Raw genomic sequence first — 23834 nt, 5'->3', positions numbered from 1 at the left:
TTCATATATTTTAGTTCATCTTGGTTCAACCTTGGTTAGTTATGTTAGTCCAAGAACTTAATTAGATTTTAGTCCATTTCTTCCAGGTTCTCTTGTTTTGTGGCAGAGTTTCTCAAAGTAATTTCTCATTACCCATTGAATTTATTTAGTATCTGTAATGACATCCCCCTTTTAATTTCAAATAAACTTTATTTCAAACAAATTATATTTTGTTTATATTTTGGATTGTATTTTGGATTTATAATTCATTAATTAAGGCTCTAAGCTTTATTATTTCCTTCTGTCTGCTTATTTTTTATTTATTTTATTCATCATTTTCCAATTCTTTAAGCTGTGACCTTAGTACTACTTTTGCTGTGTCCCACAAATTATGATAATTTTTGTCTTCATTCTTGTTGGTTTCCAGGTATATTTTGTGTTCCTCTGTGATTTAGTCTCTGACCCTCTGGTTGTTCAGTAGTGATCTAGTTAATTTCCATTTGTTAAAGTTTTTCCCCCTATGTTTGATTGCAATTAACTTCTAATTTCAGTGCATCATGAGCTGAGAAGTTATTTTGTACATTTTCTGTTCTCTTGATTTTATGGAGATATGTTTTATGGGCCAGTATGTAGTCCATCTTTGGGAATTATACATGGGGCTATTTCATCTCCCTTTTTGCTTCAGCTTGCTGCCCTGGCAATCATTCTGTTCCTTCTGCATATCCAGCTTCCACTAAATGTGTGCTCCAGGATTCTAGTTTCCTGTATTTCTGGTACAATTTCCTTTTTATTGTTCTCTTTCTCTTCCTTCTGGGTCTCTTCTCCATATTCCAACTTTTTAACCCATGAAAAACTTCTTAAAAGTCGGGGGTCGTCTTATATACCAATATAGGCATGCTGAAACTCATTCCAGCTTCAGGAATGAGTGTCATCTTTGTTTAGATGTTTGGCATATTTGTTGGTATTTATTTCCTTAAAGTAAACCTTTCAGCTTTTTTTTAGGACTGGTTTTGAGTTTGTAAAGTTTTTGAGCTGTTGTATATCCATTAAGTCATGTATACTTCCTTCAAATCTGAAAGTGAGTCTGGCTGGGCGTAGTATTCTAGGTGAAGCATTTATTTCATTGAGTTTTGTCACTATATCTGACCATTGCCTTCTGCCCTTGGGGGTTTCTTGTGACATATCTGCTCTAAATATTAAAAATGCTCCTTAGAATATAATTTCCATTTTTGATCTTGCTGCTTTCAATAGTCTATCCCTATTTGAGGGATTCGTCACTGTGACTAGGATGTGTTTTGGTATTTTTTTTTGGGTCTCTTCTAGCTGGTACTCTTCAGGCATGCAGAATTTGGTTGCATGCAGTCTTTATCTCTGGGAGTTTTTCTGTAATGATGTTCTTTTTTTTTTTTTTAATCACACTACTTTTCTTTAAACTAAGATGTATTGATTGCTAGTTTTTTTCCTTTATTTAAACATCTTGATTACATTTATGATTGTGATTAGGTTTTAGTCATGTAAAGAACACCCCCTTCACCAGTGAAACATTCCCATCACCAATGTCCCAAATCTCCCTCCATCCCACCCCAACCCTACCTGTACTCCAGACAGGCTTTCCAGTTCCCTCATTCAGTCACATGATTATGGTAGTTCTCTGTGTAGTTATTTCTATAACTGCACTCACCACTCTTTGTGTGAGCTTCATGAAGTGAGCTGAAAGTTCAAGCTCTCCTCTCATTGTCTCTGAGGATTGTTGCAAAAATGACTTTTATTTTTCTTACAACCCATAGATGAGTGAGACTATTCTGTGTCACTCTCTCCCTCTGACTTATTTCATGCAGCCTGATAGATTTATGTACATCCATGTATAGTAAAATTTCATGACTTCATCTCTCCTGACGGCTGCATAATATTCCATTGTGTATATGTACCATAGTTTCTTTAGCCATTCTTCTGTTGAAGGGCATCTTTATTGTTTCCAAAGCCTGGCCATTGTGAATAGTGCTGCAATAAATATAGGTGTGAGGAAGGGATTTTTGTATTGTATTCTTGTATTCCTAGGGTATGTCCCTAGAAGTGGAATAGCTGGGTCAAATGGGAGCTCAATTTTCAGATTTTGGAGGAATCTCTATATCGCTTTTCATAGAGGTTGGACTAGACATTTCCACCAGCAGTTGATAAAAGTTTCTTTCTCTCCACATCCCAGCCAGCACTGATTGTTCTCATTCTTTGTGATATATGCCAATCTCTGTGGTGTGAGATGGTATCCCATTGTTGTTTTGATTTGCATCTCCCTGATGATTAGTGACGAGGAGCATTTTTTCATGTGCCTTTTGGCCATTTGTATTTCTTTTTTATCAAAGCGTCAGTTCATTTCTTCTCTCCATTTTTTTCTTCTCTCCATTTTTTGATGGGATTAGATGTAATGATGTTCTTGACTGTTGATTCTTCCCGGGGATTTTATTTCTGAGTTTCTTGGACTTCAATGATTCTTACGCTGTTTCTGTTGAATTTATCGAACACTTCTATATTCATCTATTCACATTATTTGAGTATTTTTTCCATTGTCGGATCATTCGCTTTGAGGTTCTTTTCCAATCTCTTCTGATGCATGGAGTTATTATGCATGTCATCTTCGAGCTCACTAATTCTGTTTTCAGCTGCTCTTACTCTATTGTAGAGGCTTTCCATAGAGTTTTTCATTTCATCTACAGCATTTTTCAGTCCTGTTATTTCAGTTTGGAATTTTCTGATTTCTGTATTTGTGGTCTGTTTGGATCAATCTATGCTTTTTTTGAGTTCTACACACATTTTTCTTATTTTTATTTTAAACTCCTTATCTGATAGATTAATTAGGTGGTTGTCGTTTTTTTTGTCATCAGAGCTGCTATCTTCATTCTCTATGCATGCTGTTGTCCTGCTTTGTTTCTCCATTGCCACACTTGAAGTGTGATTCTTACTCTGTGTTGCAATGGAGTTCATGTTCTATAAAAAGTGTGCAGCCGTGCTCTCCACCACAATCTTTTTTTTTTCTGTGTTCTTCTTTGATTGTCACCGGGGATCAGGAAGTAGCCCCAGGTGTCGCTTTTAAAAGAGTCTCCTGTAGCCCAAAGCCAGGCAGGAATTAGTCCCCATCCTTGTGGGCAGAGGCACTCCTACCTGAGGTTAAGCTCTTGCGAGGTGATTTTGTTGTGTTTTTCTTTGATTGTCACCAGGGATCAGGCTTCAGGGACAAGTGATCTCCTCCACTTACCACTGCATCCCATTGAGCTGCCAGGCATCATTACTCAATCCTCTGCTCAGCACACAGAGGAGCTGAGTTAATGAGAGCTGCATACCATCCATCCGCCAGGTGTCAACTTTAGTATGCAGCTTTCCGGTGTTCAGTCCTCTGTTAAGCTTTTATGGGACACAGAGGAGGTGTTCTGTCTTCCTCTAGCTGTCCTATTAATCATTGCATCCCAGCCAGCTGCTCTTGGGAGAGGCCCCTCTTCCTGCTCTAAATGGAGACCACAATTAAAAAACCACAGTCATTCACTGCAAATGACAAATGTAAAATGATTGTTGGCACTCCGAAGTCTAGCTTTATTAAATATATGAGGGTTCTACTCTTTTTCTCTTACAAATTTCCATTTGGTCTGCATTAAAACAGAGGTAGTCTTATATTGAGAATATAGCCCAAACTCTATATTTTAACGGGAAAAGTTGGGGGTCATCCTATATGCCAGAAAATATGGTAAGTGATTTATTTTCTGTATGAAATTCTTTTTAATATAAATAATGGTTTGAATCAGAAATTTCTGATGCTTAGCTATTCAATCTTAACTTTTTAAAAAAAAATTGGTTAGTGCCCTGTATATTTTGAATATTAGCCCCTTATCTGATGAGTATTGGGTGAATAGTTTCTCCCAATCAGTGGGTGGCTCTTGTTTCCTGGGCACTATTTCCTTCGAGGTGCAGAAGCTTCTCAGCTTAATATATTCTTATCTGTTAATCTCTGCTTTCACTTTCTTGGAGAGTGCAGTTTCCTCCTTGAAGATGCCTTTAGTCTCAATGTCATGGAGTGTTTTAGCTATGTGTTGTTCTATATACCTTATGGTTTCAGGTCTGATATCGAGGTCTTTAATCCATTTGAAAAAATATTTAAAAAAATTTGGTTAGATTATGAATCATTTATATCCACTAAGGAAGGAACTTTTCTCCCCCAAAAGCACTTTAAGATGCTTATTCTAGGATTCAGCTAGCTCAAGGAGTTGGTTATATATATTCAACTAGGTTAAGAAGTTGGTTATATGCTTTTTATGTGTGGGAGACCCTGTAACTAACTATATTTAAATCAGGTTGTTACCTGACTATTCCAAAAGGTGAGATTTATGTATGGTTTGAGGGTCCCCAAACAAACAAACAAGCAAATAAAATATCAAATTTTGTCCCTGACAAAGGGAAAGTAGTGGGCAAAGATCACTTGGGTTCACACATATTTCTGCCTTCCTAAAAGTAGAGAGGGCCCAATCAGGTAAACGTAATGAATCCAAGTGGGGCTAGATAGAGACTACAATTTGCAATATATAACTAGGTATTAGGGAGGCAAAAGTAGAAAGTATATTTTATATGCTACTGAAAAATACTTATATTTTAGAATATTCACAGAAATATGAATGTATTAATTTCTCACTTCAAATAATGCTTTAGTGTATTTTTTAACAAATCTTTTGGTTATCTTTATAAATACCTTTTTCTATATTGGTTATTTTATCTACACTATTTCAATACCACAGTAGAATTCATGGATTCCTAGTACTAAACTCCATTATTGATAGATCCAGCTTGCTTTATATAGCTTAAGAGCAGTTCTGATTTTAGGATATGTTTTTGCAATACTTTGTTATGTTTTTATTGAGCCATGTTGTATCCCAAGGCAAAAGAATATTAACTTGTCAAAATATCCTGCCATGTTTGTTCAAATTGAAAAAGTAAATAAAGTACTACAATATAAAATAATAACTTGTTTAGCTCATGTTGCTATTCATTCTCCTTGTAACTATGTTTAACTCTTATAAACCTGCCTCAGTGGGGAACTCAAGTTCATGAGGTAAAAAGCTTAGAAGACTGGAAATAACGTTTTTCTGTCAATCAATTGAAAACAAATACAGTTGACATTTACTTAAAATTTTGATATTTTATAAATCATGAGGATTTCTTATATTCATTTTGATATATAAAGTACTTTATTTAAAAACCATCTTGAGTATATAGTCTTACATCTCTTTGAATTGTGTGTTTGTACCCTAAATTTGATTCTGCTCTGAGATGTTATGTATGCTCAGAATAATAGTTGAGATTAGTTGAAGAGAAAGATAAAAATAGAAAGAACCAGGCAAGCAATTCTAGAAATTTATGAAAAGATAATTTCTACAGTTGAAAAATACAGATCCCAGTGTAGCCTGGAGGTCTTATTAATGTAAGGAATGTAAAGAAAATGTAAAGAAACACGCAGGTCCAAGAAATGTTGATGAAATTGGTTTTCAATTGTTTTGAGATACTAAAGACTGCATACAGATGTGTGCAGGAATCTGTATAAAGATACCTTAGTTTGCAAAAAAAAAAAAAAAAAAAAACTAAAACAAAACAAACCAAAACAAAAAAAAAACCCAACTATTTTAAATTGGGAAAATGGCCCTAAAGTAAAGGAGAATGGTATTTAAAATATAACTCAACTTTTTTAAGCAAAGTAAATCCATAATAATGAGGACTGAAAGACATTATATTTAGCTAATGCTCTAAACAGCATAACAGACCAAGTTGGATCTAAGGCCTAACCAGTGTTCAAAGGAGGAGAAAAAGTATGCCTTGAGTAGGAAAATGCTACTTCCCTACAAAGAAATAAATCAAGAAATTTATTAACGTGTGTAGGTTGAAATTTAAATGTAAAAAAACAAAACAAAGAAATCTTTGTATCAACAAAACTCCATGATTTTAATGAAAACAGACGCGTTTTATGCCTTGTATTATGAGTACACAATGGATTCAATAGATGATGCTTTAAATTTTTCTTAATGCTAAGAATGGAAGCCATGACCTCATACATACACATGCCTAGCATCCAGAATTGAAACACTTAATGGAGAATTGAATTGCAGAACTGTCTCAAAGTTACTTTTAATTATTTAGTTAGTAATAAAGGACACACAAAGATGAATTACGCCAACCAGCAGACTCTATTTTCCACCATGAATATAAAGAATTAAGGGCCTAAATATTTGCAGGATATAGTTAATGTTTGATTTTGGTTTTGCGGGACTTTTTCATTGCTTAAGAAAAAACCCTTAGTTGAAGATTGTTTTTGTTTTGTTTTGCTCAAGGGTTGGCCCTGGCTCTGAGTTCAGGCATCATTCCTGTTGGTGTAGGGAGAGATCTGGGGATGGAAACATATGGGATGCCAGAGACAGATACTGGTAGACCATGTGCAAGGTAAATGCTGCACTGTTGTACTCTTGATCCAACCCAAGGGTTGTTAAAATGGGAAAAATAATTTATCTGGGATGAGTTATAGCCAGCTCTTAGCACGGACCTCCTACAAATCTTCTCCCCTTATCAAAGTCTAGTAAGATGACAAAAGTTTTCTTTCTGGACAGTAAACTTTTGTTGCTTAAGCATTTCCAATCTAATTTCCATGGAGAGTGACTCAAAATATTTAGCCCCAGAGAGCGATATGGGACTAATATTTAGCTCCAGAGAGTGATATGAAATTTGTGAAAGTTAGTAAATGCCAGGTTTTCATGATGAAGTATCCTATTCCACTAAAGAAATCAGCCTAATTTCTTTAATTCATCCACGTTTTCTTTTCCTGAGCACTACAGTAGGTACTTTTTCCCATCTCTGGTACCTGAGCAAGCATTTCTCATTCAAATTGGCTTCTTAATTTGTTCAGATAAATGCTCTAGGTCCAGAAAATGCCTATACTTGTCTGTAGTCTGTAGTTCAAGTGTTTCTGGCTTTGATTCTCATTCTTCTGGCCCAGCACCTCCCACTACCATGTTACTTCCATTTTGCTGCTCTCTAGATGTCATATATAAAAATAAATTTTCCATGTTAAAAATGTTTTAATTGTTATATTCTTTCTTTCTTTTCTGTCTACTTACTTTCTTCCTCCTTCTCTGTATTCAATTCTCCCTGCCATAACATTTTTGGCTTGATTCCTTGAATTTTGTGAAGTAGGCATCTCAAACTACCTCTATTCATATTTAACATACAAAAATGTGTCAACTAAATGGGGTGTACATAATTTCCTTAATACCCTTGAGCCACTCTAGCTTTTAATGTTGGAAAACTGAAAGATGTTGGATATGAAGACATCCAGGAAATTAATAAATTTAGCTAGACAATTGATAATACAGGAAAGGAACATAAAAAAGGTGATAAAGACCAGGGAACACCTCATGAATATGAGAGTCCTATGATCATTATTTTGCCCTGCTGTCAACAGAAACTTTTATAATAGATTTTTCTTTCATACATAACCCCTTTTGAGATGTAAAAACCACTGTTTAGGATTTATTAGTATTATATAGGTGTCTAGCTCTCCTCCATGTGAATTATCCCTGAAATAAATACTTTCTCAGTCCACAAGGAGGTGACCCCCACAACCCTATGCTTCTCTTTGTCATGTCTGTTTTGTTTCTTAATCCTCAAGTTTCCCCTGCTTTAGGCCTGTTCACTCAGTACTAGACTCCAGGAGGAAAATCATTCAAAATGTCATGAATATGTAGCTCAAAGACCAAATTAATGTTATTGAAAACTCTCATGTGATTAATGGGAAATTTAATAAAGGTCAGATGGCCTTCAGATGAAGGTTACTCAGAAGGAGACACAGAATAATATCACTCATATATGGGGTTAAGAAAAATAAAAGACTCTTTTTTATAATTATTCTTAGAGAAAATAGAGGTGAGGCCTGGAAGGTCCAGCTCATGATAGGAAGCTCACCACAGAGTGGTGAATGCAGTTAGAGAAATAAATACACTGCCAACTAACAACTAACATAACAATGTGAATGAATGAGGGAAGGGTGAAGGCGGGGGTGGGGAATAGAAAGGTGGGAGATTTGGAGCACTGGTGATGGGAATGACGCACTGAAACCCAACTACAACCATGTTTGTAATCAAATTGTATAAATAAAGATGTTTTAAAAAGAAAAAAAAGAAAAAAAGATTATTTCACTTAGTATTTATTTTAAGCAGTTTTTAACCATGTTGTTAAAGGTTGAAAAACACTATTGTAGGTCCATCCATGTTGATGCAAATGACAGGATTTTATTTTTCTTTATAAGAGACTATTATTCTATTGTATATAAACCATATATTAATTATCTGTTCATTGATGGCATATAAGTTGTTTTCTGTCCTTGGCTATTTTGTACATAAAGCTGCAAGAATTATGCTGACAAACATGTAGGTCTATATATTTCATAAGTATAGTATTCTGGTAAATACATAGATATGGGGTAATTGGATCATCTGAAACTTTCTTTTTTAATATTTGAGGAAACCCAAACATATTTTTTAATGACTATGCTGATTTACATTCTTGTGAACAACAGATAAAAGTTCCTATCATTCTATGTTCTTTTCAACCTTTGTTTCTTGTTTTTTAGGTGATCACCATTTATAAATTTATAAATTGTGTGGGAATAACTCATTATTGTTTTCTTATTTCCCTCATAAAAAGTGATGATAGATATTTCATGTATTTACTGGCCACCTGCAAGTCTTCTTTGGAAAGTGTCAATTTAGATTTTTGTTGCAATTTATAAAATTTACCTTTTTGGTTTTGTTTTTGATCATCAAGCACAGTATTCTCAGATGATTCCCCAAAGTTCTGGAAATTGGCTCAAATTCAGAATTCAGACACACAGAATGTGTGTTCCAGTCCTTTGAGATTTCTCCCTGCTTTGTCCTCCATTTTGTTATTTTTAAATTTTATAAATTCAAAAACATTTTATAAATTCTTTGTGTATTTTAGATATTAAGCTCTTTATGGGTGAATAAAGAATATACTACTATCCAGTAGTATATCTTTTTGCCTTATACACACTTTTCACAATGTGTAAATACATGTATTTTACTATACAGAAATTTTTAGTCTGATGCAGTCATTTTTGAACTTTTTATTTTATTCCTTTTTAATTAAAAATGAATCTCTATATTAAGTGCTTAGGCCGTTTTTAATTTATTTTATGGTTTCAGGTCTTATATCCAAGTTTCTAATACATTTTGTGTTAATCTTTATGTTCTGATCTAAATTTCATTCTTTTGTATGTGGTTGTTAATTTTTCCACTTGTATTTATTGTATGCAGTTTTCCCAAATGTATTTTACTTTTTTTGGTTACAATTATTTCAAGGCCTGTTAGTCCTTTTGACATAATGTTAAATGACATTGATTTTATGATTTATTTCTGGTAGTTTAATATTTTGGTATGCAAAAACCAAGCTTTGATGTATTAATTTTATAGTCAGCTATTTGTTGTATTTATTATTTAAATTATTTTAAGTAAAGTTTTGTCTTTTAATTTTCTGTATATATTACTATGTAATCAGCAAGTAGTGGAAAATTTACTTGATCATTGTCTGTACATATTACTTTTATATCCTTTTTTGGCTGGTTAAGGAGGTTGGGCCACTTCTGGTAGTGCTCATAGCTCGCTCCTATCTTTACTCTTAAGGATCACTCCTGGCAGTGCTTAGAGAATCATATGTCATTCTGGGGATAGAATCTTGGTTGACTGTGTACAAGGCAAGAGCCTAACTTCAGTACTAAAGCTACAGCACCATTTTTATAAAATGCTACTTCTTTGTCTATTGAGATACCTTGATTTTAAAATGCTACTTCTTTATTTATTGAGATATGTTGATTTTAAAATGTTACTTCTTTGTTTATTGAGATACCTTGATTTTTAAAATGCTACTTCTTTGTTTATTGAGATATCTTGATTTTCCCATTCTTTTGTTTGATGTGGTGTATTATATATTGGCATAGACTTACAGTTTTGGAATAAGTCTCAGACTTTATTAAACCTAATTTTTAAAAATTTTTTATTTTAATTATGAGAACAATGATGCAAAGAGAACAAGGTAAAGTTACAGTGAAAGAACAATTGCCCATAGACAGAGTTCTCAGAAGAAATCTTCTTGCTGACGCCTAAATATTGAACTTACAGTCAAAAAACATTAAGAAAAATAAGGCAGAACCCATGTACAATTACTTTGTCCACAAGTCCCCAGATTGTAGTACATTATAACATTTCTTAGCAGTACACAAAGCAACCTAAAGCCATGAGATTTATGTGACTCCTTAACTTTGAAGGCATAGTATTTTTATATATTCATGCACATACATATTAGTTTAAGTTGACATCAAAAGTTTAAGAGGTTTTTTTTAAGGGTTAGTCAAAATGGGCACAGTAAAAACGGTGTTAGAGTGGCAAATATTGTTTTCATAGGCCCACCAAAATATGGGGGTCATAGAAAGGAATAGCCTTTGTCTAAATACAAGGAGACCACTACCCCTGAAGTTTCCTGGCATAAGACCAACTCTAGGCTCCAGGCAAACTAGTTCATTCAATCCAAGTCATTGTCTGTAGTGCTAATACAGTTTTATTTTTCACGCAGTCCTATTGTTGGCGTCAGGTTTCTTTATTAAAGATCCTGGAATCTGCACATCCTACATTGAAGTCAGGCTGGTGTGGAGTATCCTTTAGTTTCACCTCACAATTAAGGGGCAATACAGCAAGCTGTCCAGTAAGCAGGTCATTGTTCTTTTTAAGTCTTCTCAGTGTTAAGGGAGGTCTCTTTTGAGTAGATCTATGCCAGAGCAGCTGTAGGGTCTTCCCTGGTAGAGGATTGCCTCCAGGTGATGTTATAGACAACCTTGGATGTTTTGTAGATGTCTTCTCTAGATCAGGGGTAAATGGAGAATGCCCATTCTTCTGAGGCCTGTGCTAGGTCTTTATGTCAATGTTCAGGGTGTAAGGTCCCATTGCACTACAAGATTTGTGTGTTCCCATCTCTATTAGATAAGAACTTATTGATTAAACCCAATTTTTATTATTATCCTTTATTTCCTGGAAATTCAGAATTTTTTTGTACTTTCAAGGCCCTTCTTGATATAATGTGCCCATACTTATTTCTTTGTATTCTTTTTCAATGTCACTTTTCTCTGTTAGACCTATGCCTTTCGATATGTTCTATTTAATATATCTTATTGGCACTGATTTACATTTTATTTAATATAAGAAAGTTTTAATCGATGTTTACTCTACCCACATTTTTCTAAACAGCATTTCTATTTTATACCTAATTTTTAAATTTTTTTCCTGTGTCATATATGTAGGTCTTGAAGAAGGAAGTAGATTGGAAAGTGCATTATGATCTATTGTGAACTTAATCATTTTCTATCTGCTTGTTGAGAAATCATGCCAAAACTCTGGCATTATTGTAATGAAGTGTCCTCCTGAATGAAATTTTAATTTTCCTTTCATCTTGGCCTTGGCAATATCACAGACATGTGTGACAGAGCCTGAGAGAATTGTACTTGTGACAACAATATAGTTTCTCCAATATTTTTCATGCAATGTCACCTTAATTCTATTACTATTTTGGTCTTATTTTTTTTGAAAACTCTCAATTCTCTCCATGCCATAACTAAGTGTTATGTTTTTAAGTTAATAACTGTATTTAAGTTAATAACTGTTAATAACTTATCATAATCACTTAATTTTGAAAAGCATTTAAAGGTTTATTCATATAAAAACTTTCTCCTGGTCGTTCAGGCTGCTTTATTCTGAGTGATGATCCAGAGCTTGAAGTTCAGGAACTTTATTTTAATTGTTTCAGTGGCACAAAGTATGAAAGAATACAGAATTGATTCACTTTTCAGATCATCTCTGAGGAGGCTGCCATGCTCCTTGTGTGGGCCACCCCTCTCATATAACCAAGAAACTTCTATCTATTTCCTTTCTGGCATAGTTGAAGTGCTGGCATTTCAGTTAAGTGAATAAGACACAAACACAACTCCTGCAGTTAGTTATTGCCCTGCCAAAAAATAAGAAGGAATAGAATACATATGCCAAGGGAAAGTGAAAAAACATGAGCTAGAAGTTGAAATTTTAAAAGCCAAAGCAAACAAAAATCAGTGAGCTGTTGAAATAAAACTTTTAAATCAGGATGGGTAGGAGTTTAGGAGTGTATAGTTGCCAATAGCTCTATAGAATGGAGGCATTCTAGAAGATAATTTCCAAAGGTATGTCTTAAGAGAACTCTGGAGTCCCTAGGAGTCATTATATTTACCTATTTATGTGACATAGCTTGTTGATTTTATTATTTTTAGTTTCTATTTTGGGGTGGAGGGAAGTCTTTGATCCATGTTACCAGTGTTCAGGGGTAAAACATTCAGGAGCAACTTCTAGTCAGGAGTGACTCCTATTGGTGTTTGGACCATATATGGTGTAGGATTAAAACAGGGTCAGATGCATACAGCAGTATACTGTACCAACTCTCTGTCCTTTTGCTGTATTTATCAATCCTTCCCACTTTTATCTGAAAAATACTGGACATTGCCATTAATGAATCTGTGCCATACTTCCTTTTTTATGTAATAAATAACTGACAAATAGAGATGAAAGTGATAAAAAATGTTCAAAGCAAAAATCAAGAACTCTCAACGATTAAATCCCTAGAATGTTCTGATCAGTCAGTTGAGTATAAATGAGAGAATCAGGAAATGCTTTTCAAGCATTTCTTTTTTAAAAAAGCAAATACCTTTTCTTTTGTTTTGAGTCACATCCAGTGTTCAAAGGGTTACTTCTGGCTCTATGCTCAGAAATCACTCCTGGCAGGCTTGGGGAACTTTTTCTTGAAGTAGAACTTTTTCTGAAGTAGAACACTCTTTGAAGGAAAACAATTTTATTAGGAAATAATATGCTGAAAGGAGAGGGGCAAGGTTAGAGAGAACATGGACTTCTCCAGAGTGGAGGAAGACCAAAAGTACACATTCAAGAGCAGATATGGGGGCAGTATGTGCACAAGCATGTAGTGTAGGTATGGGTGTGGGTGTGGGTGACATGTGTGCTTGAATAGCATATAAGCCTGAGAGGGACTTTTTAAGTCTGAGGAGCTTGGACAGTGTACAGTGCTTATGAATTAGGCCAGCCTTTCTTGCTGAACTTACTCAGAGTTTTGGAATTCTTCATTTAAATGACATTTAAAAAACCACATAAATCATTTCTATTCTTTTATTCTCCTCTTCTATCATCAAGTCCAGTTATTGTTATTTTTTAATGTTTTCATTGTCATTGAATATCTTTTATTATTATTTTTTTTTTACCAAAGTGGATTACAAATCTTTCACAGTAATATTCTAGGTACATAGCAACATTGAATTGGGGCATTCCCACCACCAATGCTGTCCTTCCTCCACCCCTGTTCCCAGCATCAGTTATTGTTATTTTTAGCATTGTTCTATTGGTATTTTAAAAATGTTTAAATTTCTGCAGAGAGTGTTTGGGTATCTTGGAAACTATCTCTAGGGAAATTATTTGTCCATTATTTGAAAAGCAGGAGTAGGGATATTAGCCAGAAACACCTAACTTTGTACTCACAGATAATTTCTGAGATGCTTGGCAAATATACAAAACCTGAACTCATCCTGTTAGCTCTTCTAAAACTTTAGTTCTGAAGGTTACTTTCTCTTCTCTCTTATTTTAAGAAGTATTTTTAATTTAAAAAAATTTCAACATTAAATGATATTTTCCCATTTTAAAAACAAAACATTGATAGATATGAGAGATGAAAGTGAAAGTAGTGAATGCTAACAATTTATTATCATATTAATGAATTCAGTGACTTTTGCATATATAAATGAACCAGGATTTTCTTCAGCCAGAAGCCAAGTTCATGTGGGAGGTCGGGATTCGAACCACGGTTTGTCTGGGGTAAGCTGCATGAGAGAGCAGTCGCCATATCCATTACACTATACTCAGCCTCTTGAACCAGGATTTTCTATAGGGAATTTCTTTTATTAATTTATATGGAAACAATTTGATCATTCCCAGATCCCCAGAATAATACAGAAAATATCATATATATCCTGATACCAGGTTTTACTTTTATCTTATGCCATAAATATACACAGAAGAATGTTGACATGTTTTAAAGGCCATAGGAACCAATGATGTGCATCTTAACAGTTCTTTGAACCAGCAAATCAGTTTAAACTGATTATGGAATTGAAAGTGGATTTTTATGACTGAGGTCTCTGAGGCATAAAGGTCCATTCCAGATCAAACTGACTTTAGAACCAGAGTAAGTTTCTCTGTTTTATTTCTCACTTAGGTTGGCTTTGTGCAGAAATGTCTATTTAGATAGAAACTTCAGATCACTAAAGACATTAAAAAACTGTTAATGTATATTTGTATCATTTTAATGTTTTTGTTTTTCTAATTTGACTTTGAGATTTATTAATTTTGTATATGTTGATCAAATAATAGCTTATGTCTTTATCTTACATAATAACTTTTTTGATATTTTAATTCCAGTATTGAGTAGGCACATTTAAATAAGATCCCATTAAAATGTCATTTGTTTATCCTGGGCTTTCCATGCAGAATTATTGATAAAAGATAAACACATACATTTATGGAGGAAAATATAATCTATTTCAAAATGCAAGAAACATCAATTGCCTATTTATTTTCTTTGATCTTCATTCCATCATATATGATAGGAACATGCAGGAGAGAAAGAATTTTTATATAATTTATAGACATTCAAATATTCTTTCTACTGGCTCACATTTTTTTCATATGTTAGCTTTGAAGATAACATAAAAGCTACCATCAGATTTTGAATAAAAATTGTGCAAATTATAGGCATCTCAGGCACTAAACCATTAAACATTTATGATGAGAATTTGAACCTTAGTTTAAAAATTATAGATACTTTATATTTCCAAAGAGGAAACTCATGCTCCCATACAGCTTATATTTGGGGTAGTTCTGGTGCTAGGGCATCTTTAGAGAAGTGATTTATAAATGAGTTTTCTACCTTCTGACTAGTATTACATAACTAGTCTATTCCTGAAGGCAATTTATCTGGTCCTGGAACTGGTGATTTGTTGACTGTTTTTGCACTGCTTTAATCAGTAAGCTTTGAGGTAACTACAAGATTCAAATGAGAAAATTTGCAAGAAAAGCCAACACTTGTATACTGAGTGGGTGGTCAGCAAGAGATAGTTTACACACATTCTCATTTAATTTTTATAGCAACACCATCCCCATTTACAGATAAGAAAACATATAGAGAAAGACAATGTTGGTGAACAGATTGTGGCAGAAACATGATTCAGACCCTAATCTTTAGTCTGAGTTCATTTTACTTTGCCACCACCTGCTCCTAATTGATCAAAAAGCTAATTTGGTTTCTAAGCTAACAAAACGTTTCTCAAAAGCTTAGTAAAATGGTATGGAGAGATATAGTGGAGCAGGTGAAGTGTTTGCCTTGCACACAACTGACCTTGCACAAGCTGATCCTCAGCCCTGTTAGGAAGAGGGATCCTTGAGCATAGAACTTAACTTTGAGCATAGTTTTATGTGGCTCAAAAATCAAAGGCAAAAACTTGACAAATATTTCTTGGCACATTGCGTAGAAATGTAGTTTAAAGTAATACTTAGTTTTATCATTTTTATTACAAGTGATAATTATTGACAGATAAACTTTGATACATAGAGTGGAATTAAGGTTAGCCTGACCCTTGAATTCATCTGATTTTCATCCCTTGATAAAACCTGAGTAAAACAGACAATGCTACAACTTTATTTCTGCAGCCAAGGGAAAATCTTCGTCCTTTACTTTCAAGCTTCATTGGGACAGATGCTGACCAATTATTCCAGACTTTTTCTGGCTTTTATCAACAATTGTTTTTAATACAAGACTCTCTGGAGAGAGAATTTTCTGGAGTTTTTTTTTTTCTGGGCTAAGACTACTTCTGCTAAATAAAAAGTTATTTTATTGGTGTATATTTGTCATGAAATGAACTTCAACTATACATGTTGAAGATATATAATATGCTAAGTTTAATATTAGATATCTGAGAAAGAGACTGAAGTCATAGTTTACATAGTGAGCATAGTAATTACTCCCAAATGCATGCTTAGGTCTTTGGTAACATTGCTCATATGTCTCTGTCTTAACATCTGCGAGGAACTATAGCTTCAGGTTTAAAAAAAATATCTGAAAGTAGACTGTTTCTATGATATCATTGATAATCTAATTTGTGTAAATAAATTGGTAATTTCCATTACTGTATATAAAAAATACTTTGATTACTGAGACTCTCAGCCAGCCAAATTACTTAGAAAGATACAAAAACCTAATATAACACTAACAAATAGTAAAAATAGGCATGATATGTTAACGATGGCTTGTCTAAAGTAATTCCTAGGGAAGGAACTTGGTGCTGCTCTGTTGGGGTACATGCTGTCTTTTATTTTATTATTATTATTATTTTACAAAATCCACAAAACGAGCAGCCTTTATTGTAGTATTACTAAACACTTTCCCTTTTGGCGATAATTTAATTGCATTTCATTTCAAGTGTTGAGAAAAAGGTGGTTAGAACTAAAGTGGTAAATTTCAATGGACTTTTCTAAAAGCAAAACAAACTCAGCCCTTCAACGCAATTAAAATCCAATGTCATTTAATTTCACTACCCAAGTAGAGACCACCAGGAAAGCAGCAGGCAAAACTTGGTAATTTTCACAATGGATCATGTCAGAGACAATGGGACACCCAAAATAGTTATCAGTACAATCGGTTGCTCTGATCATTTCTCTAGTTATTTCTCCCATCCTGCCTCCTTAGCCACCTTGGTTTCCCCCATAGCCTCTACTTCTGTCTCCATCATATCCTCTTCCACCACAGTCTCATTCACAGACACCCACACTTTGGTCTCCTCCATAACTATCTAGGTCTTCTCTATATCCTCCTTTGTCTCCTTCATAGCCACTTTTATTGTTACCTCCATAGCTGGTTCCTTGATCCCCATAACCAACCGAGTGACCTCCAATGGTCTGAGGGACAGTGAACTGGCCCTCTTTTTAAAATGTTTGAGGACCATTCCACCATAGCCATCCCCACTTCCATCTCCACCATAGCCACCATGGTCTCCATCTTTACACCTGCAACCTCTGTAGTTCCTCTCTTCACCATAGCCTCTTCATGGAAATCTCTTCCAATAGGATTAAAATCCTCTGTTCTGGGACCATCACACTAATTTCAGGAATTCCTTCTAGCAAGATTCATATTTCCACATGGCGGATTACGGCAAATCCAACCTTGACTTTTAGGGTATCGCCTCTGGAAAACTTCCTCAGTCTCTATATCCTACATGGTCTCACCACCCTCCTCCACTGCTACCTTCTATCATGAATTAGGTGTTCTTGTGGCAAACAACACTTTTATTATACTGCCATGGAATTCTTATCCATCAAACCAGTCAATGGCTGCCTTTGCTGAAGGACAATCATCAAATGACATTGTGACTTTTCCTTTGGGTTTCCCAGTGTCCTTGTCTGTATACCTGATCACCACTGGTTTTCCAATCTTTTTATTTGTTTTGATAATTCATATTTGCTTAAAAAATTCCTGCACTTGATATGTAGATACACTCTCCACAAATAAATAAAGATTGTGTTGTTATCTGAATATTTGTGTTGTTGACTCTGAATCAGCATCTACTCTGGGTCCAAAATCCCTGTGGTCCTCCAAATTATTGAAGCCACCATGGTCACCACCTCTTGATGGTGTCATAGGACCTCTTATGTCCCTGTTATATTCCCCACATTATCTATCTCCTCCTCGTAACCCACTACATCTTCTATTATTTTCTCCATACCTATTCACATCATAATGGTCATCTGTTGCTTTAAATAATAAAGAGGTTCTTTGGATGGGCTGGATGGAGATGGAGGCCTTTGTCCTTTTGCCCCAGCCGCGTGCTCTGCAAGTTCAGATGGCAGCAAGAAGGCAATCCACTCACAGCAGGCTTCAGGAAATATCAGCTTTATTCATGCCTTAGCCAACATGTGTGGCTTCTATATTATAAACCTATTTAAGTACATGCCATTCTTAGCTTGCCCTATGTCTGGCCTTTATCAGTCATCTCTAGCCTCCTGCTATCTCTCCATCCAGGTAAAAATCCCAGGAATGGAAGGGTCTTGCAGGTAAAGTAACACGTAGCAAGACCCCTCCCAGGAATGGGAGGGTCTTGCAGGTAAGATCAAGTTACACAGGAAAAATGGGAGGATGGGGTTACAGTCATCTTGTGTGTGATGGCTATAATTTTCCCTTTGTGAATGGTAGGATTGCTGGTTTTGATTATAGTTTAGATCATGCTGGTTTTGATCACTTTTCTGGTCATAATTTGCCTGATAATCATAGGAGCTGATCATAGATTGACTGCTGGTTTTATAAATCTTTCTGACCATAGTTTGCCTGATCATATAAAGGTCCTCTTTCACCTTGGTGAAAAGAATCACTCCTGATGGTTCCATGTTTTGTTGTCCCTGGTTATTATAAGACTGCTGGCCAACAGAGCTTTGTTTTTGATTCTCATAGTCACCGTAGGACTGTGATTGACTTTGTCTATAACTAGAATAACCACCATAGTTCTGTCTATATTAAGAATCACCTGCTTGCCCATAGCCAGGATAACTTTGTGGTGCTTGTCCATAATCTTGGTTGCCCTCATTTCCATAGAAAAAATAGCTTTGCTGCTCATCCTCAGACTGACTGCAATTTCCTGAATTTAACATGACTAATGTCCACAGCGCCAAGTCCCACAGCCTGCCAAGAACAAAGAAATACATGAGGCAGGCAGTGCCACAGCCAGAGCTAAAATGAAGGTACATGCTGCCTTTTTAAAAGTTGCTACAAAGCCAACAAAAGCTGCTTTGCTTTTTTATACTTTGTAAAACAGTATAAATTTGAATTTCCTTCACTTAGAAAAAATTGATCACATTATGATCTGTTAACAACAGATCAGTGGCATATTTTCAAAAAGTGGGGATGGGGCATATATTCTGAACTGATGTTTCTTTTATTATAGATTAGTTTTCATTTTTCTAGAGTTTTAAATATAAAAGAAATCCTAAAATACCCTTTTTTGGTCAGGTATTTTTACTCAGCATAATTATTTTGATCTAAATTAAAGTTGCATATTCAGTAGTACATTTTGCTTTCTGTTGAATAAATATTAGTCTATTTTCAGTTATTGGTTGTTATAAATATACTATGAATTGTGTATGACTCTTTCAAACAATAATATGCACAGGAACTAGAGTGAATGATTGTTAAGTTTTTAAAAATATTTTTAAGAGGCAAAGCAACACTTAAAATGAAAATTTTATGTTCATTCTTTTAATTGGGTTAATAGAAGTGCGGGGATTGAAAAATGTACATGCATTATGCATTATGTGCTGGACTGGGTCTTCGGGACAGTAAAACAAACAATAAATATAAAATCATTGATTTTCCATTGTGTTGAGAACTGAATGTGTCATAACTAAAAGTACTTGTTATCAACTTGTAGGTTGGGTTTTATATAAATAAGCAAAAGACTTTTTAATATTTAGTTCCTCTAGTCTACAGTTATACCTGAGGAGCCTGATACCTCTTAAGAAAGTATGAATTTAGTGATCTGCTGTCCTGAAGTTTTTCTTCAGAGCAGGAGTAGCCTCTATACCAGTTTATTTTAGAACATTAGGATGAAGAAATCAGAAAGGACCTGCTTTCCCATTATTGGAAATTGTTCTTGGGGCATATGATCTTAGCCAATAATTATATCATAGGTTATTAAAAATAAAATCTGATTCTTGTTAGATATATTTTATATTTTAAGTAGTGAGAAATGTAAAGGGGTTAGCCATTCTTGTTCTTAATCCTAAATTCACATGAGGATGATGAAATGCTAAAACATAGACCTGTTTGTGGAAAGGTGTTGAGGTTATGATTAAACACTGCTTTAGTGTGGCATTATTTTGTTAGTTCATTCCTTTTATTTAAAATTTTATTACTTTTTTCTGATAATAAACTGATGCAACAGGGACTGGCCTTAGCTCAGCGGTTACTTTGGCAACCATCTTTGATGGTTTGAGACGCGTGGGTGCTTCCAGTTCTTTAAAAAAATGATGCAACAGATGCAATCTTTCATCCTTTTTTTAAAAATATATTTTTCTTTTTTAAAATTAATTAGTTTATTTATTTAAAATAAATAATATTTTATTCTTCCAAATTACAAACATGTTTACAGTTGGGCTTTATTTATGAAAAGAACAACTCCCTTCATCTGTGCAATATTCCTACCACCAATGCCCCCATATTTCTCCTCCCCCACCCTTGCCTGTATTCAAGACAGGTATTGTACTTCTCTCACTCATTACCATTGTTATGGTAGTTTTAGGGTAGTATTTCTCTAACTGCATTCATCACCCTTTGTGTTACGTTTCATATCATGAACCTGCCCTTTCAGCCCTCATCTCTATTGTCTCTGGGTATTATTAAAATAATATCTTTTTTCTTAAAATCCATTAATTAGTGAGACTATTCTATATATATATATGTATATACTGAATATTTCACTCAGGATAATAGTTTCCATGTCAATCCATGTATAGGAAAATTTAATGACTTCATCTCTTCTGACGACTGTATAGTATTCCATTGTGTAGATGTACCATAGTTTCTTTCATCTGTTGTCAGGCATCTGGGTTGTTTCCAGATTATAGCTATTGCAAATAGTGCTGCAATAAATACAGGTGAGCAGAAGGCATTTTTGTATTGGTTTTTTATATTCCCAAGGTATATTCCTAGGAGTGGTATAACTGGATCTTATGGGAGCACAATTTCCAGTATTTTGAGGACTCTCCATGTTGTTTTTCATAAAGTCAGTACTATACAGCATTCCAACCAGCAGTGAATGAGAGCTTCTTTTTCCCCACATTACTGCCAGAACTTATTGTTCTTATTCATTGTGATGTATGCCAGTCTCTGTGGCATAAGACTGTATGTCATTGTTGTTTTGATTTGCATCTCCCTGATTATTAGTGATGTGGAGCATTTTTTTTATGTGTCTTTTGGCCATTTGTATTTCTTCTTTGAGGAAATGTCTGTTCATTTCTTCTTCCAATTTTTTGATTGGGTTAGATGTTTTTTTTCTTGTTAAATTCTGTTAGTACCTTGTATATCTTAGCTATTAGCCCTTTGATGGGTATGAGGTGAATAGTTTTACACATCTGTGGGTGCCCTTTGTATCTTAGTCATAATTTTCTTTGAAGTGCAGAAGCTTCTCAGTTTATTATAGTCCCATCTGTTTATCTCCTTGTTTATCTGTTTATCACTGGTTTGGAGAATGATGTTTCCTTTCTGAAGATGCCTTTATTCTCAATGTCATAGTGTTTTACCTACATGATGTTTTATATGCCTTATGGTTTTGAGTCTGATATCAAGGTCTTTAATCCAATTAGATTTGACATTTTTGCATGGTGTTAGATGGAGGTTTGTTTTCAATTTTTTTTGCATATGGCTGACAAGTTGTGCCAACACCACTTGTTGAAGCAGCTTTCCTTGCCCCATTTTGCATATATTTCCCCTTTATCAATAATTAATTGATTATATGTCTGGGTGTCTGGGAACATTCTATGAATACTCATTGATTTGAGGGGTCTGTCTTTATTCCAATACCATGCTGTTTTAATAACTATTGCTTTGTAATACAATTTAAATTTTGGAAAAGTGATGCCTCCCACATTCTTTTTCTAAGGGTTCCTCTATCTATTTGTGGGTGTTTATTGTTCCAAATGAATTTCAGCAGTGTTTGATCCACTTCTTTGAAGAATGTCATGGGTATCCTTAGAAGAATTACATTAAATATGTACAATGCCTTGGGGAGTATTGCCATTTTAATGATATCAATCCTGCCAATCCATGAACAAGGTATGTGTCTCCATTTTCTTATATTATCTTTTATTTCTTGAAGCAGTGTTTTGTAGTTTTCTTTGTATAGGTCCTTCACCTCTTTAGTTAAATTGATTATAAGATATTTGAGTTTGTGTGGTAATAATGTGAATGGAATTGTTTTTTTTTTTTGTTTGTTTGTTTGTTGTGGGCCACACCTTGTGATGCCCAGGGGTTACTCCTGGCAATATGCTCAGAAATCGCCCTTGGCTTGGGGGACCATTTGGAACGCCGAGATATCAAACCGTCGTTCGTCCTAGGCTAGCTCATGCAAGGCAGACACCTTACACCCTGTGCCACCGCTTCGGCCCCAGGGATTTTTTTTAATACTCATTTCTTCTTTGTCATTACTGGTTTTTAAGAAGGCCATTGATTTTTACATGTGAATTTTGTAGCCTGCTATTTTTCTATATGTATCTATTGTTTTTATAAATTTTTTGGTAGTCTTTAGGGTTTTCTAAATATAGTAGTATGTCATCTATAAACATTGAGAGCTCTCACTGTTTACAAGCTCTCACTGTTTGCAAAACATTTTATTCTTATTCTTTAAAAAATATAATTAATTTAATTAAGCACAGTGGTTACAAAGTTGTTCATGATTGGGTCTCACAACTCTTCACAGTGCACCTTTCCTGTCAACAATGTCCCCTGTTTCCTTCCCACCAACCCCCCACTCCTGCTTATCTCTGGGGCAGGCATTTTGCTTCGCTTTCACTCACTCTCTCTTTCCTTTTTGAACTATGGTTTGCACTATTATTAATGAAGGGTGCAATGCATATCAATTTATCCTCTTTCAGAACCCAGTTCTTTTCCAGAATGACCAATTTCAACTATAATTGTCATAATATGGATTTAGAAAAAATTCCATTGTCATTGAATGGAAACTCTTCTCTAAGTGTACTCACTGCTCTTTGTGGCAATCTCCCTACCATTGGTCCTCCTGACTCTTGTTTCTTTTTTTTTTTCTGACCCTTGTTTCTACTGTCTCTGGATATTATTAACATACTGTATTTTATTTTTCTTATAACCCACAGATGAGTAAGATTATTCTGTATCTACCTTTCTCACCCTCCGACTCACTTCACTCTGCACAAAACTCTCCTTATCCATCTATGTGCAAATTTCATAGCTTCATTTTTTCTTAATTGCTGCATAGTATTTCATCATGTAGATGTATCACTGTTTCTTTAGCCACTTACTTGTTGTCAGGTACCTAGGTTATTTCCAGATTATGGCTTTTGTAATTAGTTCTGCGATGAACATAGAAGTGCAGAGGGCATTTTTTGTAATGTGTTTTGTGTTCCTAAATAATATCCCTAAGTATAATCCCTTTATGGTATTGATGGATCAGAGAGGAGCTTTTCAGTTTATTAAAGAATATCCATATTGCTTTTCAGAAAGGCTAGTGGGATTCACCACTAGCAGTAAATGAGAGTTCCTTTTTTTTCTCGCATTCCCATGCCAGAACTTGTTCTTGTTCTTTTAGATGTGTGCCAATCTGTGTAGTGTGGGATGATACCTCATTTTTGTTTTTGATTTGCATCTTCCTGATTATTTTTTTGAAAAAATGTTTGTTAATTTAGTCACTCTCACCTCACAAAGAGCCTTTTTTTTTTAAAATTTAGTGTTACCTGTCTTTCTAGAACTCACCTGATCTTTTGAAATGCTCATGAGACATCATTGTGTAGAAAGTTAAGCAATCACAAACTAAGGCAACAATTGCAACTATCTTTTAAAAACACTTTTTAAAATTCTGTCACCTTTTTATAAATCTTTTTCTACTGAGGGATTTT

General features: G+C 34.6%; 1 pseudogene; it reads right to left on the bottom strand.

Annotated features, from left to right (window-relative positions):
* Window positions 1–18842, bottom strand: part of LOC126014326 (TATA-binding protein-associated factor 2N-like) — a 29153-nt pseudogene extending 10311 nt beyond the window's left edge.
* Window positions 18843–23834: the final 4992 nt, after the last annotated feature.

Source organism: Suncus etruscus, chromosome 7 (assembly GCF_024139225.1).
Source record: "Suncus etruscus isolate mSunEtr1 chromosome 7, mSunEtr1.pri.cur, whole genome shotgun sequence".
In the NCBI taxonomy this organism is placed as follows: Eukaryota; Metazoa; Chordata; class Mammalia; order Eulipotyphla; family Soricidae; genus Suncus; species Suncus etruscus.
The sequence above is the reverse complement of the archived record's forward strand: the minus strand, read 5'-3'. Positions and strand labels throughout refer to the sequence as shown.